Genomic DNA, 14,879 nt, shown 5'->3' on the forward strand with positions numbered 1-14,879 from the left:
AAACACAGACATGCAATAGTGATCACTTGGTCATAAACTATTTAAATGTCATAGAGTTCAAAAAAGTAGGTTTTGTCTCCTTTTTTACCTCTAATTCTCAAAAGACAGCCATTTTTTAGAGAGTTGTGGAAAACAACCTCAAATAATTCTTTTAGTTGAAGTGGAAAAGTGCATAATAGCTCCTTTAATTTTACTACCAGTGTCTAAAGTAGTGACCGTTTTTGGTGTTTCATTTTCTTGAGAATCAAGTAAAACCTATAATTCATTTCACAAGGGGACTAGACTAGACAAATTTTACATCTAAAGGCCCTTATAGGACATGGGTGCGGTATCTGGTCACCCTTCAGAATCACCTGGAGAGATTTTCTAAAACATAGATTTCTAGGTTCCCATTCTCTGGAAGTAGATTCACTGGGTCTAGAATAGAGGGTAGGAATCTGTATTTTTTCCAAGCTTTCCAGGTGAGTCTGACCGCCATTCATATCTGAAAAATTCCTACCGTACTATCTCCTTCCTTGATTATGGCGGCCCATACCATGTGGAAATTATAGGGGCTGTAGGTAGGATTCTCAAATAAAATACTGATGCGTCAGTAAATTTGAATTTAAGCTAAACAGTGAGTCATTTTTAGTACAGATATTTCCCATAGTAGTGTACCTTTGGACTGCAGGAGAGTGCAGGGTCCTTTGCCTCTAAATTTAATGCCTCTAGATGGCTGTTTTGGGGCTTTTTTGTTGTTGTTGGGTTTTTTTGTTTTTCGTTTTTTGTTTTGGTGCTGTGTATTTGTGTACATGTATGTCTGTGTGCTCCCATGCACATACATTGTCTGCTTTTGATACTTTCATCTTTATTTTTTCAGTTGCTTAAGGTTTAAAAACATTTTTTAAAATTTTTATCAGTTTACCATTTTTATAGCTGCTTTGGTGAGGACTCCATTTCTTGTTAAGGAATTGTTTTCTTCAGACAGTTTTTAAATCTCCTGAACTCAAGTTTTACCTTAGTGTTTGAAAACATGTTGCCAAATGTTCAGCAAAGGCAGCAGAACAATCTGGAGAATTCATGGACATAGGCAGGTGAAGTAACTTTAATTTTGCCATCAATTTCTGTAAATTGTGGTAATGAATGACAACCCACGGTAAACTCTTGTGTTGTACCCTCATGTTCTAGGTGGTAATTATAAAACTGAGGTAGCACTACCAATTGCTTATGACTTCCAATAATAAACACATCTTGAAGGGCCATCATAGGCTGAGGGAACCCAGTCACTTCCCCTGTGGCACTTCACCATGGAGCTTGTCTTTGCTTGAGAAAGGTACATTCTGTACCATTAATGCAAAGAGTGACACAGTCAAGGATTGCAAGGCAGAAAGATACATGTGAAGCTTGTGTTCATCCAGCCCTCCTTCCCTTTGTTCTCTTTCCCTGATAAGTTTTTCAGCAGTGTAGGTGTAAGATTGTACATTTCCAAATTCCATATTCCAAGTATTATAGGCCATTAGAAGTACTAGATGTTTTTGCACTCACTGCTTTTTCTGAGGTGTCACTCAAGGCCAAAGGCAACAATTCAAAAACCTGCTGATACTTGCCTGGTTCATCAGGGTATCCCGTAATGATACCAAGGCTTTTGATCACAGCTTCTCAACCAAATATGCCTTACCTTCCATTTAAGGAGGACTAGGGTGTGAGGAACTTCTTGAGGAAAGTAAGGCACCACTACTCCATAGGATTTAGCTACAAGTAGTGTCCTTTCTGGGTCTTTGTGACTCACCTCTTCCCATCACTGTGGTAAATGTTCGGCTTCTGCATGTGTTGGCCCGACATGATGTGTGAATGTCATAACACCAGTTAGTATCACTTGCCTTAGCTCTTTATCTGGCCTCTTGATCATACTAGAAAGAACGTGGAGAAGCTGATTTTTCTTTTTAGATTCAAGATGTAGGCATGTTGTATACAATCTGAGGGCATCAACGTCTCTGTCTTTGCCAGCAGCACGTCAAGTACGATGTATGACAAGCAGTGTCCAAGCATCAGCACAAGGCGTTTTTCACTGCAGTCAGAGACACTTCTGATCCTAAGCGACATCTGCTGACACTTGACAAAAAGAAAGTAGTGCATGGTGGAAAGCAGAAGACAGTTTACTGTGGGGTTTATCAAAATGAACTGTGCTTTTACTTGATGGAGAAAATAGCATTCTTTCCTTTCTCTCCTAAGAGAAGGGACTGGGGAATTCTCTCTAAGAATAGTAGAATCAGGCTGGGCACGGTGGCTCATGCCTGTAATCCCAGCACTTTGGGAGGCCGAGGTGGGTGGATCACTTGAGGTCAGGAGTTCGAAATCATCCTAGCCACCATGGAGAAACCCTGTCTCTACTAAAAATACAAAAATTAGCCAGTTATGGTGGTGCTCACCTGTAATCCCAGCTACTCAGGAGCTGAGGTGGGAGAATCACTTGAGCCCAGGAGGTGGAGGTTGCAGTAAGCAGGGATGGTGCCAGTATACTCCAGCCTGGGCAATAGAGCAAGACGCCGTTCCAAAAAAAAAAAAGTGGAATCAACAACAACTGGTTTTGAAAGATGAATATCCTTCTTTTTTTTTTTTTTTTCCCTTGCCTGAACTGTTTACGACTGAATTCTGTTCACTTTCTTCAGTCTTGTAGGGATTCCAAAGAAGGTTGAATGGAATCATAAACTACCAAATGGCAAAGTGTTCATTTTTGAGGATGGCAATTTTAGGTCTTCTAATTTGCTCCATCAAAGACCATTTGTCACTATGTAATAAATTAATTTTATCTTCCCAATTTGTATACTAACAAGGAGTTCTCTCCAGGTTGAAGAGTAGAACGAGTGAAAGAAGATTGCCTAAAATTGATGTAAGGGCTTCTAATTCATTTTCTTTTACTCCGCTAGCAGTATCCACAAAATCTTTCCCAGTTACTTGATCACTTCCAAAGTCTCAGTAGATTTGCAGTAAATTGGAGGGATTTTTTTTGTTTTTTGTTTTTGAGACAGGGTCTTGCTCTGTCATCCAGGCTGGAGTGTAGTGGCACAATCACAGCTCACCGTATCCTTGACCTCCCAGGTTCAAGTGATTCTCCTATCTCAGGCTCCCAAGTTGCTCCCATGGTGCTCACCACCGTGCCTGGCTAATTTTTTATTTATTTTTTTCTCATTTTTTGTGGAGACAGGATCTTACCATGTTGACCAGGATGGCCTCAAGTGATCCTCCCATCCCAGCCTCCCAAAGTGTATAACTCAAAGTTCTGATCATTGTTTTCATCTGAGGTGTTTATTGATGTAAACTTGCATTCTTCAATAAAAATTCAGTTGCTTAGAAGTTTAAAGCACTCAAGAGGTTTGACTGGCTCCTGCATTTCAGGGCTCAGTTTGTAATGTTTTCGTTCCTCAGAAGGAACTTTGTTTTCTGCTGCCTTTGTCAGTTTGGCTCGGATCTTCCTTTGTTAAAATGTTGTTGTGTGTCAACCACTTCTCTCCTCCCTTCACATCCATTGGCTGATAGGAAACTAAATAACCACACTTGTAAATTTATGTCTGAAAAAAAATTAATATGATTTGTGGAGAATCTTGTGTTCTCTTCTAATGTTTAGACTATATGTCACCTTATTTGCTTGCTTAAAACATGTTTTTAAGTATCTGAATTCCTTGCTTCCCGTGTGCCTTGGTATGTCCCCAATTACATATCTTAAATTCAGGCTTCACCGGTAAGTGAGATCTTGTTTTAATGGCCTCCTCTTCACTCCATTGCTGGAGGGGTTCTTGCCCTGGAATTGGGGGGTTGACAGAACATACAAAACCTGACACTGGACAGATGAGATTGACAGCAGTTTATTAATCACGAATACTCAGCAGCCCAGGAGAGAGGAGACAGCACACCATGCAGGCCCGCATGGGAGTTGTGCTTGGTTGGGAACAGAGTGAAGAACAGTCGGGCTGTAGGAGACAGACTTTTAGTAAGTATCAAGAGGGTGGAGTGATCCCTGGTTCTCAGGGCATGATCCATTCATTGTTTGATAATTCCAAGGGCTGGCAGGGACCCGAAGCTTGCTACTCAGGGATAAGAAGGAACTGTGTCTGTTCCCTGTGATAAAAGATTGTTTGTCTAGGGGACCTTGTCTGTGGGAGCAGAGTGAAGAGAACTTGCAGTTAGGCCATTCAAGGTTCTCCCTGTTTTCCCAAAGTGTCAAGGCACACGTAATATTGAGCCTTAATTTTAGGCCTTAAACCACAAGTCTTAATAGTACTAGCTAGTTATCAAAGGTATTTGCTAATGATTGCTGTACTAAATAATGTAACAAGAAGTTTTTAATCGTATAATTTGATCTTAGAGTTTTCCTTTCTGTATGACCTTTTCTTCTGATGCTTTGCAAAGTTTAAGATATTCTGCTGCTGTGTGCAGCTTCACTACAGTAAATAAAAGATGGCCAAATCATGTATATGAAGTGATATGGTGACAGGAAAGACAAGAGTTCTTGTTTGAGAGACCTAATGGAGTGATAAGGCTCCAGTTCTGTGTATATGTGGGATGACAAAGAATGGATAGGTTGTAGGAGCTAGAAAGTGGCAGAAAGATTACAAAGGTAATAGCTATTATTTGAGTGCTTACTCTGTGCCAAGCACTTTTCTAAGTGTATTATCTCATTTACTGCTAGTGAGGAAACTGAATTTAGTTTGCTTAAGGTCATGCAAGTAGTAAGCAGTGGAGCTGTAGTCTGAATGCCTGCTTAATGTTATTTAAGAGCTTAGCTGTTAACAGTTAATATTTTACAGCCTTAGAAGAACCTTATATATCATGCTAAAGACTTTGAACTTAATCTTGTTGGCATTGGGGAACCATTGAGTGATCTTGACAGGGAGGAAACGTCAGAATTTACATTGAAAAATACCAGTCTGGTGGCAAGGTGGAAAATGAATTTTGGAGAAAGATGAGGCCAGAGGCAGGACAGCTTTATAACAATCCAGGAACAAAGTGCCTGGGTCCGAATAAAATGGAATGGAATCAAATAAAAGGGGAATGGACTTGAGACAGATACTTACTGATCATGTGACTGACTGTAGGAGAGAAGTGTGGAATGATTTCTAAGTAGTGGCAATAATTTTATCAGGAACAGAAGGCAATACATTTGAATAAGAAGAGAAGTTCAAGGTATCTTTGAGGCATTTTGATGGAGATCTCTAATAGATAAATTATAGTTAGAAAAAGGATAAGATCTTTATCTTGAGTGAGGTTATGATAGGTGTGTAGATTTGAGAGTTACTGTGTGGTGATGATGGAAGCAATGGAAATGGACTACCTAGAGATTTATTTTGTAACTCACAAAGAATCGTCATAGAAGACTTTATGCTGTATTGGGAGGCGGCTATGTAAAAAGCTGAGGACTTCATCCAGAGACTTCATTCAGAACTTAATTCTGGATTTCTGTTTTCTCTTTCATAAATTAAGGGTAATATCAGCTATATCAGAATAATCATAGATAATATTGTATTTTATTAGGGCCTGAGGTATAAGAGTTGAGAAATAATGATGCATGTGATCTCCCTTAGTTTTTACCTTTGAAAACTGAGGTTTGCAGAAGTTAAAATAAAAACAAAATCTTGGCTACAGATCATTTGCCTTTACTTACGTAAAGCCCCACATCTTAACTGCACATTGCCACCATCTTTCTCTCCTGTGTTGCTATTACTGGTGTTTGAGGTGAGCAGGGTCAAGTGGAGGGGGAAGGGTGACATCCCAGATAAGAAGAAATGATGTTGATGTATGGCAAGTGAACGCACTGCAGACAGCACAGTAATACATGGGCATAAGCCACCCTTGAACACTGTAGGGCACAAAGAAACTAAGATATAATCACTTGAAAATGTCTGTACTCCAGGTCTACATTTAAGAATATTGGCCAGGCGCGGTGGCTCACACCTGTAATCCCAACACTTGGGGAGGCTGAGGCTGGTGGATCATGAGGTCGGGAGTTTGAGACCAGCCTGACCAACATGGTGAAACCCCATCTCTGCTAAAAATACAAAAATTAGCTGGGCGTGTGGCATGCGCCTGTAATCCCGGCTACTCAGGAGGCTGAGGCAGGAGAATCACTTGAACCCAGGAGGCAGAGGTTGCAGTGAGCAGAGATCGTGCCACTGCTCTCCAGCCTGGCGACAGAGTGAAACTCCATCTCAAACAAAAAAAAAAGAAAGAAAATACTGGGACTATGCTAATGCAGACATACTTCTTATCTACTGCTATTGCTGCTAATAATAATAGCTAATATTATTTATTCACCCAAGGTCACATAGCTAATGACTAGTAGAGATTAGAAATCCAGCCTGGTCAGTCTGGCTCCAGAGACCATACTGTAAACCATTACACTAAACTGTCTCTTTTTATTGGGATAAGTTTTTGTGATTTCTGAATGTAAATTATTGAAAATTAACAATCTATCTACAGTAGCAGTCTCCAGCCTTTTTGGCACCGGGGGTCCCGTTTCATGGAAGACAGTTTTTCCACAGGGGCTAGCGAGGTGGGGATGGATGGATGGGGGAATGTTTCGGGATGAAACTCTTCCACCTCAGATCATCAGGCATTAATTAGATTCTCATAAGGAGCACACAAACTAGATCCCTCGCATACACAGTTCATACTAAGGTGTGCGTTCCTATGAGAATCTCATGCTGCCGCTGATCTGACAGGAAGCAGAGTGCAGGTGGTAATGCTTGCTTGCCCACTGCACCTCCTGCTGTGTGACCCCGTTCCTAACAGGCCCCAGACTGGGACCTGTCTGTGGCCTGGGGGTTGGGGACCCCAATCTACAGAATTGCATTAGTGGTAACTCTCAAAATGTTCATTTCATTGAAAGACTACATTCCCTGACCATTTTGAATAAATGGGAATTTATTTGTGCTTATAGATTTATTCAGCCTGTAATCAGTAACTACTGATTACAGAGTATGGGGCAGAGGAAACAGATTCTGCCTTGGAGGGAGGTTAAATGTTTATTTATTCAGCTAATATTTGAGGGTCTGCTATTTGCCAGGTACTATTTTAAGCACTCAGATATGGCAGTATATAGGCAGTTTCTCCCGCTCTGATTTTTTTTTTTTTTTTCCTTCCCAGACTAAATCAGTGCTAAACTTTGAGGATTTTGAAAGCAGAGGGCCTGGAAAGTTGGCCAATTTTTTTAAAGTAAATTAAGGTAAATACGTTTAACCATAGATGACATATCAAAAAAGTACTCATTTATCTTGCTTTATTATAAAGTCTAAACTAGAGCAGTTTATTCTTGAGTTTCCAAAATCATGAGTTGGTTCAAATAATTGTAAACAAACAACAGTAGATATGATTACATTTTGATTAATCAGAACTCAAGTAATTAGAATCCTCTATTTAATCCAAAATTATTTAACTTGATTTTAAGGGGATGATGGCTCACTGTGAACTGCAGCAATGCCTACTAGAATTTTTTTTTTTTTTTTGAGAGGGAGTCTCACTATGTTGCCCAGGCTGGAGTGCAACAGCACGATCTCAGCTCACTGCAGCCTCTGCCTCCCGGGTTCAAGCAGGTCTCCTGCCTCAGCCTCCTGAGTAGCTGGGATTACAGGCACCTGCCACCGTGCCCAGCTAATTTTTGTATTTTAGTAGAGATGGGGTTTCACCATGTTGGCCAGGCTGGTCTTGAACTCCTGACCTCAGGTGATCCACTTGCCTCGGCCTCCCAAAGTGCTGGGATTATAGGCGTGAGCCACTGTACTCTGCCTTTTTTTTTTTTTTTTTTTTTTTTTTTTTGAGACAGTCTTGCTCCGTCGCCCAGGCTGGAGTGCAGTGTGATCTCGGCTCACTGGATCCTCCCAGGTTCAAGTGATTCTCCTGCCTCAGCCTCACGAGTAGCTGGGATTACAGGTGCCCAGTACCACACCTGGCCAATTTTTGTATTTTCAGTAGAGACAGGGTTTCTCCCTGTTGACCAGGCTGGTCTCCAACCCTTGAGTTCAGGCGATCTGCCCACCTTGGCCTCCCAGAGTGCTGGAATTACAGGCGTGAGCCACCACACTGGCCATGGAAAGTCTTTAAAGTCAGTTGGTGAGGAGGATTAGAAAATTAAATTGCTTTCACATTACTTACATTGATATTTTTGTAGTGTTAACCAAAGCCTCTATTAAACTCTAGAATAGCATCACTTCTTGCTGCCTGCTAATATTATTGAATATTTAGGACTTTCTTGAGGGAGTCACATTCTTACAATTACTACTTGAATGATGACTGCTAACTTCTTTGGATACTTATCAGAAGGGTTGTTGGAATTTACTAAACTATAAGATGTGTTTTTTTAATATCTCTGATAAAGAAATAATTTATATTGTTTAAATAGGACTAAATATGTAAGATCTTTTTTTTTTTTTTTTTTTTTGGTCCAGTGAGGAAAAGAAATATACTTTAGCAAATAGTACTAGAATGTTTTATTTATCCATATAACAGTGTAATAAAAAAGAAATAGAGCCCCATCACACGTAAGACACAAAAATCAATCCTGGGCAGATTGAAGGACTAAGTACAAAGAGCTGAACTTTAAAGTTAGAAAAAATATAGGAGAAACCACCCAGCCTCAGAGTAGAGAAGGAATTTTTTCCCCCAGTCTTTAAATACTTGACTGTATTAAGGGCATTCTCTTACAAAACTACAGTACAATTATCTGGCCGGACGCGGTGGCTCACGCCTGTAATCCCAACACTTTGGGAGGCCGAGGTGGGCACATCACGAGGTCAGGAGATCGACACTATCCTGGCTAACACGGTGAAACCCAGTCTCTACTAAAAATACAAAAAATTAGATGAGCGTGGTGGCGGGCGCCTGTAGTCCCAGCTACTCCGGAGGCTGAGGCAGCAGAATGGCATGAACCCAGGAGGCGGAGCTTGCAGTGAGCTGAGCTCATACCACTGCACTCCAGCCTGGGCGACAGAGCGAGACGAGACTCCGTCTCAAAAAAAAAAAAGATTACATCACTAATGCACCTTCCCCTCCACCCCCCGGGTTCAGGATCTAAACCAGAATCACACTGAATTTTGTTGTAATGTCTCTGGTCTTGCTTAATTTGGAACAGTTTCTCAGCATTGTTTATTTTTCATGACACTAACTCTTTTGAAGAGTACAGACTTGTTATTTTGTAGACCGTCCCTCAAGTTTAGTTTATTTGTTTCCTGATAATTAGATTCAGCTTGTGAATTTTTAGCAAGAGTGTCACAGAAGTGGTGTGTTCTCAGTATGTACTCTCAGGGAACACACGATGTCAGTTTTTCCGTTTTTCTTATTACTGTTGATAACTTTGGTCATTTGATAAAGGTGGTGTATGGCAGATTTCCTCAGTGTAAAATTACTATTCTTTAGTAATTAAGTGTCACCTGGAAAGATACTTACAAACCATGTAAATATCCTGTTGTTTTATTCTTCTGCCCACCAACTTTAGCCTTCCTTGATGATTTTTGCTTGCAAGAATTACTGTGGTGGTCACCCAACGTGATTTTCTAATTCAGTCCCTCCTTTTACATTTATTAATTGGAATTCTATGATGAAGGGCTTTTCATTTTCCCCTATTCGTTAGTTTATTTCTTTATGCCCGTATGGACTCATAGATTCTTGTTTTATTCTGTGGGTTACCATTTGTTACTAACATTATTATGTAATGGGTTGCTTGAAGAATTATTATTTTTTTTTTTTACAAAATAAACCCATAAGAAAAACAAAATACGAAAAAATAATGTTTGACAGTATTACTTTTGTATTGTCTCAGACAGTTGATGGTCAGGAATTGTTTTTTTTTCCTCAGGGCTCACATGTATTTTGGATATTTTTTGAACACACCACTTTTATCTTCTGTATAGGTAGCTTTATAGTGACTAGTGATGTGTGCTCTTCTACAAGAAATGCAGTAGAATGGAACATTTTTTTATGTTATATTTGTTACCTATGTGTATATTTTATACCACATAATGTTTGGAATCAAGAGAAAGAAAAAAATATAATTTCAGGATTTAACTCAGGTTATACTTGAAGCTCTATAGGTTAACTTTTCAAAACTACTCTATACTTCTTGATGTGATTGTTGTGAGGTATGCCTATCTGCTGCCAGGGACTTTATCATGGAGGAATACGGTTAATTTCCCACCTGTAGCCCCTGGTCCCCAACAAAACTATGCCCCCAAAATCCTCAATTAGATTAGAAATGCAATAAAAGTAATAACTCTTTCATGATTTTGACTCCAGTTTGTCCAGAATTGACTTTGAAGAATAACATGTGGAGGAAGATGGTGGATAAGGAAAAAAAAGATTTAGCAGTGGGCTTAGAAATGTATCTAATAATTCACTAGACTCTTTTAAAAGCTATAATTCCCAAGGGCAAATGGAATGTATTTACTTACCCTCCATGTTTGTTAAACTTAAGGAAATACGTTTGTAATTATTTTCAGAAAATCTACTCTTGGGATCTCTTTTTAACTTGTATGATTTTTTTTTCTTTTTTGCATTTAGAAATGAGCTAGAATAAATAATTTTTAAAATTAAAATCAGCGAGGAGGAATGTTGAGTCTGTAGCAGTGGATAAAAAATACCTGGATGATTGAACGATATCTTCTTAGGAAGACAGTCAAACTTTTGCTTTGAGAGACACACTTTCTTTTGTCTGGGGCCTGAGAAATCCAAAGATCAGATTCTTAACCTTTTGAAATTCAGAAAGAACCAGATTAAAGTATTTCAGGCACAGTTGGTTTAATCCACATTGTGTTTGGGGTTCTCAGCTAGTCTGCTCCCTTGACCCTCCCAACCCTTAGTGGTACTTTTGACCCACCATTCACTTTGGATGTTGTGGAAGACAAGTAATACCTTTTGATTACTGTGTACATTTAGTGCAACCGCAAGGGCAAATAAGTTCATGGAATAAAAATGCAGTACAGATCATTTTTGCTTTCTTGGTGAAAACCCAAAATAGAGCTGACTAAAATTCTAAATGGTATATTGCCTTTTTTGGAAACAACTAAAATTTTTAAATCTCAACTAGTTAAATGCATTACTAAATATACTATATGTATACTGCTTGCTATCGGGAATTTAATTTAGCCAGTTTTATAGGTAGTGTTTGTATAAGTCATTAGGAGTGTTAATAATTACCTCAAAATTCTAAAAGGGTTTTGTTATCACATTTTTAATTTCTTGCCTGTGGTAGTGATCAAAAGACTTCAGTTTAAAAACTTCCTAACAACTCCTTATCTCAATAGGAAGGGGATAGGGGCAGAAAGGGGATAAGAAAATGAAGATGTTTACATAATCATAATAGGCTCCTGTGTATGTTTAGCATGCACAGTGGCCTATGCCCTACTCTATCCTTGCCTTTTTAAAATTGTTATGTATGTTTTACCTTTTAATAGTACTCTTAAATGTTTTAGAAGCAATGTGTTTTGAAAACACATAAAAAATTTTATTTTTTCAATTAGTATATAGTAAGTACTCTTGTTTGATGACTTTTAGCACATGTATAGATCAATGGAACTACCACAATCTAGATATATACTAGTACAGTTCCATCAACCCCAGAACTCCGTTTCTTTTCCCCCTCTCATTTCTCTGTTTGTAGTCACACTCTTCCCCTTCCCCACCCCTCAGCCTCTAGCAACCATCCATCTTTTCTTCATTGCTCTAATATTGTTTATTTGAGAATGTCATATATAGGGAATACTGTAGAGTTACTATGTAACCTTTTGAGATTGGCTTATTTTATTCAACATAATGCTTTTGAGGTTCATTCCAGTTGTCACATACATTAATGGTTTGTTCCTTTTTATTGCTGAGTCATATTTCATTGTGTAAATGTAGCACTGTTTATTTGTTTGTTCACCCATTTATGGACATTTGGGTGGTAGATTGCTTCCAATTTTGAGCAATTGTGAATAAGTTTTTATATGAACATAAGTTTGCATTTCTAAAGGGTAGATACCTAGGAGTAGGATTGCTGTGTCCTATGGTGTGTGCTTGCTTAATTTTATAAGAAATGACCAAACTGTTTTCCATATTGGTTGAATGATTTTGCATTTCCACAGAAATGTATGAGCGTTCCAGTTGTTCTGCATCCTCACCAGCACTGGGTGTTATGTCCTTTTTATTTTAGTCATACTATTAGGTATGTAGTAGTATTTTGTGATTTCAATATTCATTTCTCTACTGACTAATGATATTAAGCATCTTTTTGTGCACTTACCTGTCTTATATATCCTCTTTGGTGGCAAAGTGTCAAGTCCTTTGCTTACTGTTTTCTTGCTGTTGGAATCTTGAGGGTACTTTATATATTCTGAATAAAAATCCTTTGTTGGGTATGCAATTTGATGATATTTTCTCCACTTTGTAAACTTGTCTTTTCATTCTTAACAGAAGTCTTCCACAGAGCAGGTTTTACATTTTTATTAAGTCCAGCTTACCAGTTTTTGTTTTGTTTTGTTTTGTTTTTTTAATGGATCATGGTTTTGGTATCATGTCTGTGTGTGGACAAAACACTTATTTTTTTTTCCTATTCTCCCACTCAGCACAACAGTCAACACAGAAGACTTCTGTGACCCAGTGTTTGGTGGGGAGAGGTGGGAGTCCCCCACCAAAAATCAAGCAATCAGTTTTACAGTGGACACCGGCTGAGTGTCATCTAACTTAACTCCAATACCATCTACCTGGAGCTGCCTGGAGATAGTCAGATCCCACAGGTGGAGGGCTCAGTCCCCAAGGTTGCTCCTTCCCCCACTTCAGACACCAGTCGCAAGTCCAGGCATTTGGAACTTCTGACTGACCATCTATAGATCCAGATTCTCACGGCCTCCTTTTCGGGTTCAGTAATTTGCTAAAGTGGCGCACAGAACTCTGGGAAATGCTTACTTACATTTACCAGTTTATTGTAAAGGATACAGATGAAGAGATGCATAGGGTGAGGTATGGAGGAGGGGAGCAGAGCTTCCATGCTCTCCCCAAGCACCCTACCCTCCAGAAGCCTCCCTGTGTTCAGCTCTTCCGAAGCTCTCCAAACCCTCTTTATGGGTTTTTATGGAGGCTTTATTACGTAGGCATGATTGATTAAACCACTGACGATTGATAATAAACATAACCTTCAGCCCTTCTCCCCTCCCTGGAGTGGAGGTTAGGAGGTGGGTCGGAAGTCCCAGCCCTCTAATCTTGCCTCATCTTTCAGTGACCAGCCCCACCCTGAAGTTATCAGTCAGCAGTAGTTTGGAACACTAAGAAGTTTGAAGCAGAATCTGTGATTGTTGTCAGATACCAGATAGATAACAAAAAGATGATAAGGTGATAACAAAAATTGGTATTTAAATTAGGGCTTACCAAGTACTTGAGATCATTTACTCTTCCCAAAAATTCTATGAGCTAGTTACTATTTTATAGGCACTTTTTAGGTGAGGTAACTAAACAGAGAAAGTTCCGTCTGATTCCAGAACCTAAAGTTCTATTAATTACAAAATGCTGCTTCCAAGTTCAAAGCTACAAAAATTCCCTTTGTCTTAAATAGACGTTTTCTGACCTTTTGAAGGCCTTGTCATACACGTGACCTCTAACTAGGAACATCTTCATTCTAGCCATCTATACCTTTTTTCCATGTTTCTCTCCTCTGAAAACTCTATCTGTACTTAGACACATATACATGCACACATAACACATACACAAACATACACAGCCATTTCCTTTTCTTTCCATTATTTTTAGTTTCTACATCAAAGCAATGATAGTGCTATCAAAGTGGTAGATATAAAAATAAATCAAGGCTTGTTTTTGCCAAGGATGGTCTCTTCATACAGTGAATACTTGAATGTGCATAAAAATCATCTGGAAATGTTTAAATGGTGTTTCCCAGGACCTGTCTCTGGAGATTCTGATTCGGTTAGTTGGTCTGGGGCCAATGAATTTGCATTTTTGACAAGGTGCTGCCGAGGCTGCTTGCCTAAGGACTACACTTTCAGGGACACTACCTCAGCTTATTCAGAGGTACCATGTAGTGTGATTGGATGGCTCCTATACGTAGTTAAGGTGCTTTCACTAAACTATTATGTTAGGCACATCATCTACTCTCTCAGATACGTTTTCATTAGTGATTAATCTCTTTATCAAAATAGGCTTTATTTTCTTAAAAGACGCCTGTTAGCACACCTGTTGATATTTAATCTCCTACTTGTCTTTGAACTAAGATATCCTAAGATCTAGTCAGGTCTCCTGTTAAACCTTTTGAACTTAGACTTTTCCTCTCTCCTTTTTTTCTACATGTATTACTAATTTGTGACTTTTTAGTCGAATATGTATATCATTGTTCTTCATTTTATTTATACCTAAATGCATCTTGTCTTCACACATAGAAAATTTTGTGATTGGTTTTTTTCACTTTAGTTAAGAAGAAATAAAATTGCTTATAAGAAATTGTTGGCCAGGCGTAGTGGCTCACGCCTGTAAACCCAACACTTTGGGAGGCCGAGATGGGAGGATCCTTTGAGCTCAGGAGTTCAAGATCAGCCTCGGTAACATAGTGAGATCCCTTCTCTATCAAAAATACAAAAAATTATCCAGGTGTGGTGGCACATGCCTGTAGTCCCAGCTGCTTGGGAGGCAGAGGCGGGAGGATGGCTTGAGCCCAGGAGGCAGTGGTTGCAGTGAGCCAAGATCACGCCACTGCACTCCAGCCTGGTGACAGAGCAAGATCCTGCCTCCAAAAAATAAAATGAAATAAAATAGGCCAGATGTGGTGGCTCATGCCTGTAATCCCAGCACTTTGGGGGACTGAGGCAGGCGGATTATTTGAGGTCAGGAGTTCAAGACCAGCATGGCCAACATGATGAAACCTCATCTCTACT

At 39.3% G+C, this 14,879-nt stretch overlaps 1 protein-coding gene across 1 annotated transcript in view; it reads left to right on the forward strand.

Annotated features, from left to right (window-relative positions):
• The window catches only part of CAPZA2 (capping actin protein of muscle Z-line subunit alpha 2), a 55,425-nt gene that overhangs the window by 9,751 nt on the left and 30,795 nt on the right, over positions 1–14,879 (forward strand). The gene's annotated exons all lie outside the window — the stretch shown is intronic.

This window comes from Macaca fascicularis, chromosome 3, assembly GCF_037993035.2.
Source record: "Macaca fascicularis isolate 582-1 chromosome 3, T2T-MFA8v1.1".
NCBI classification, from domain to species: Eukaryota; Metazoa; Chordata; class Mammalia; order Primates; family Cercopithecidae; genus Macaca; species Macaca fascicularis.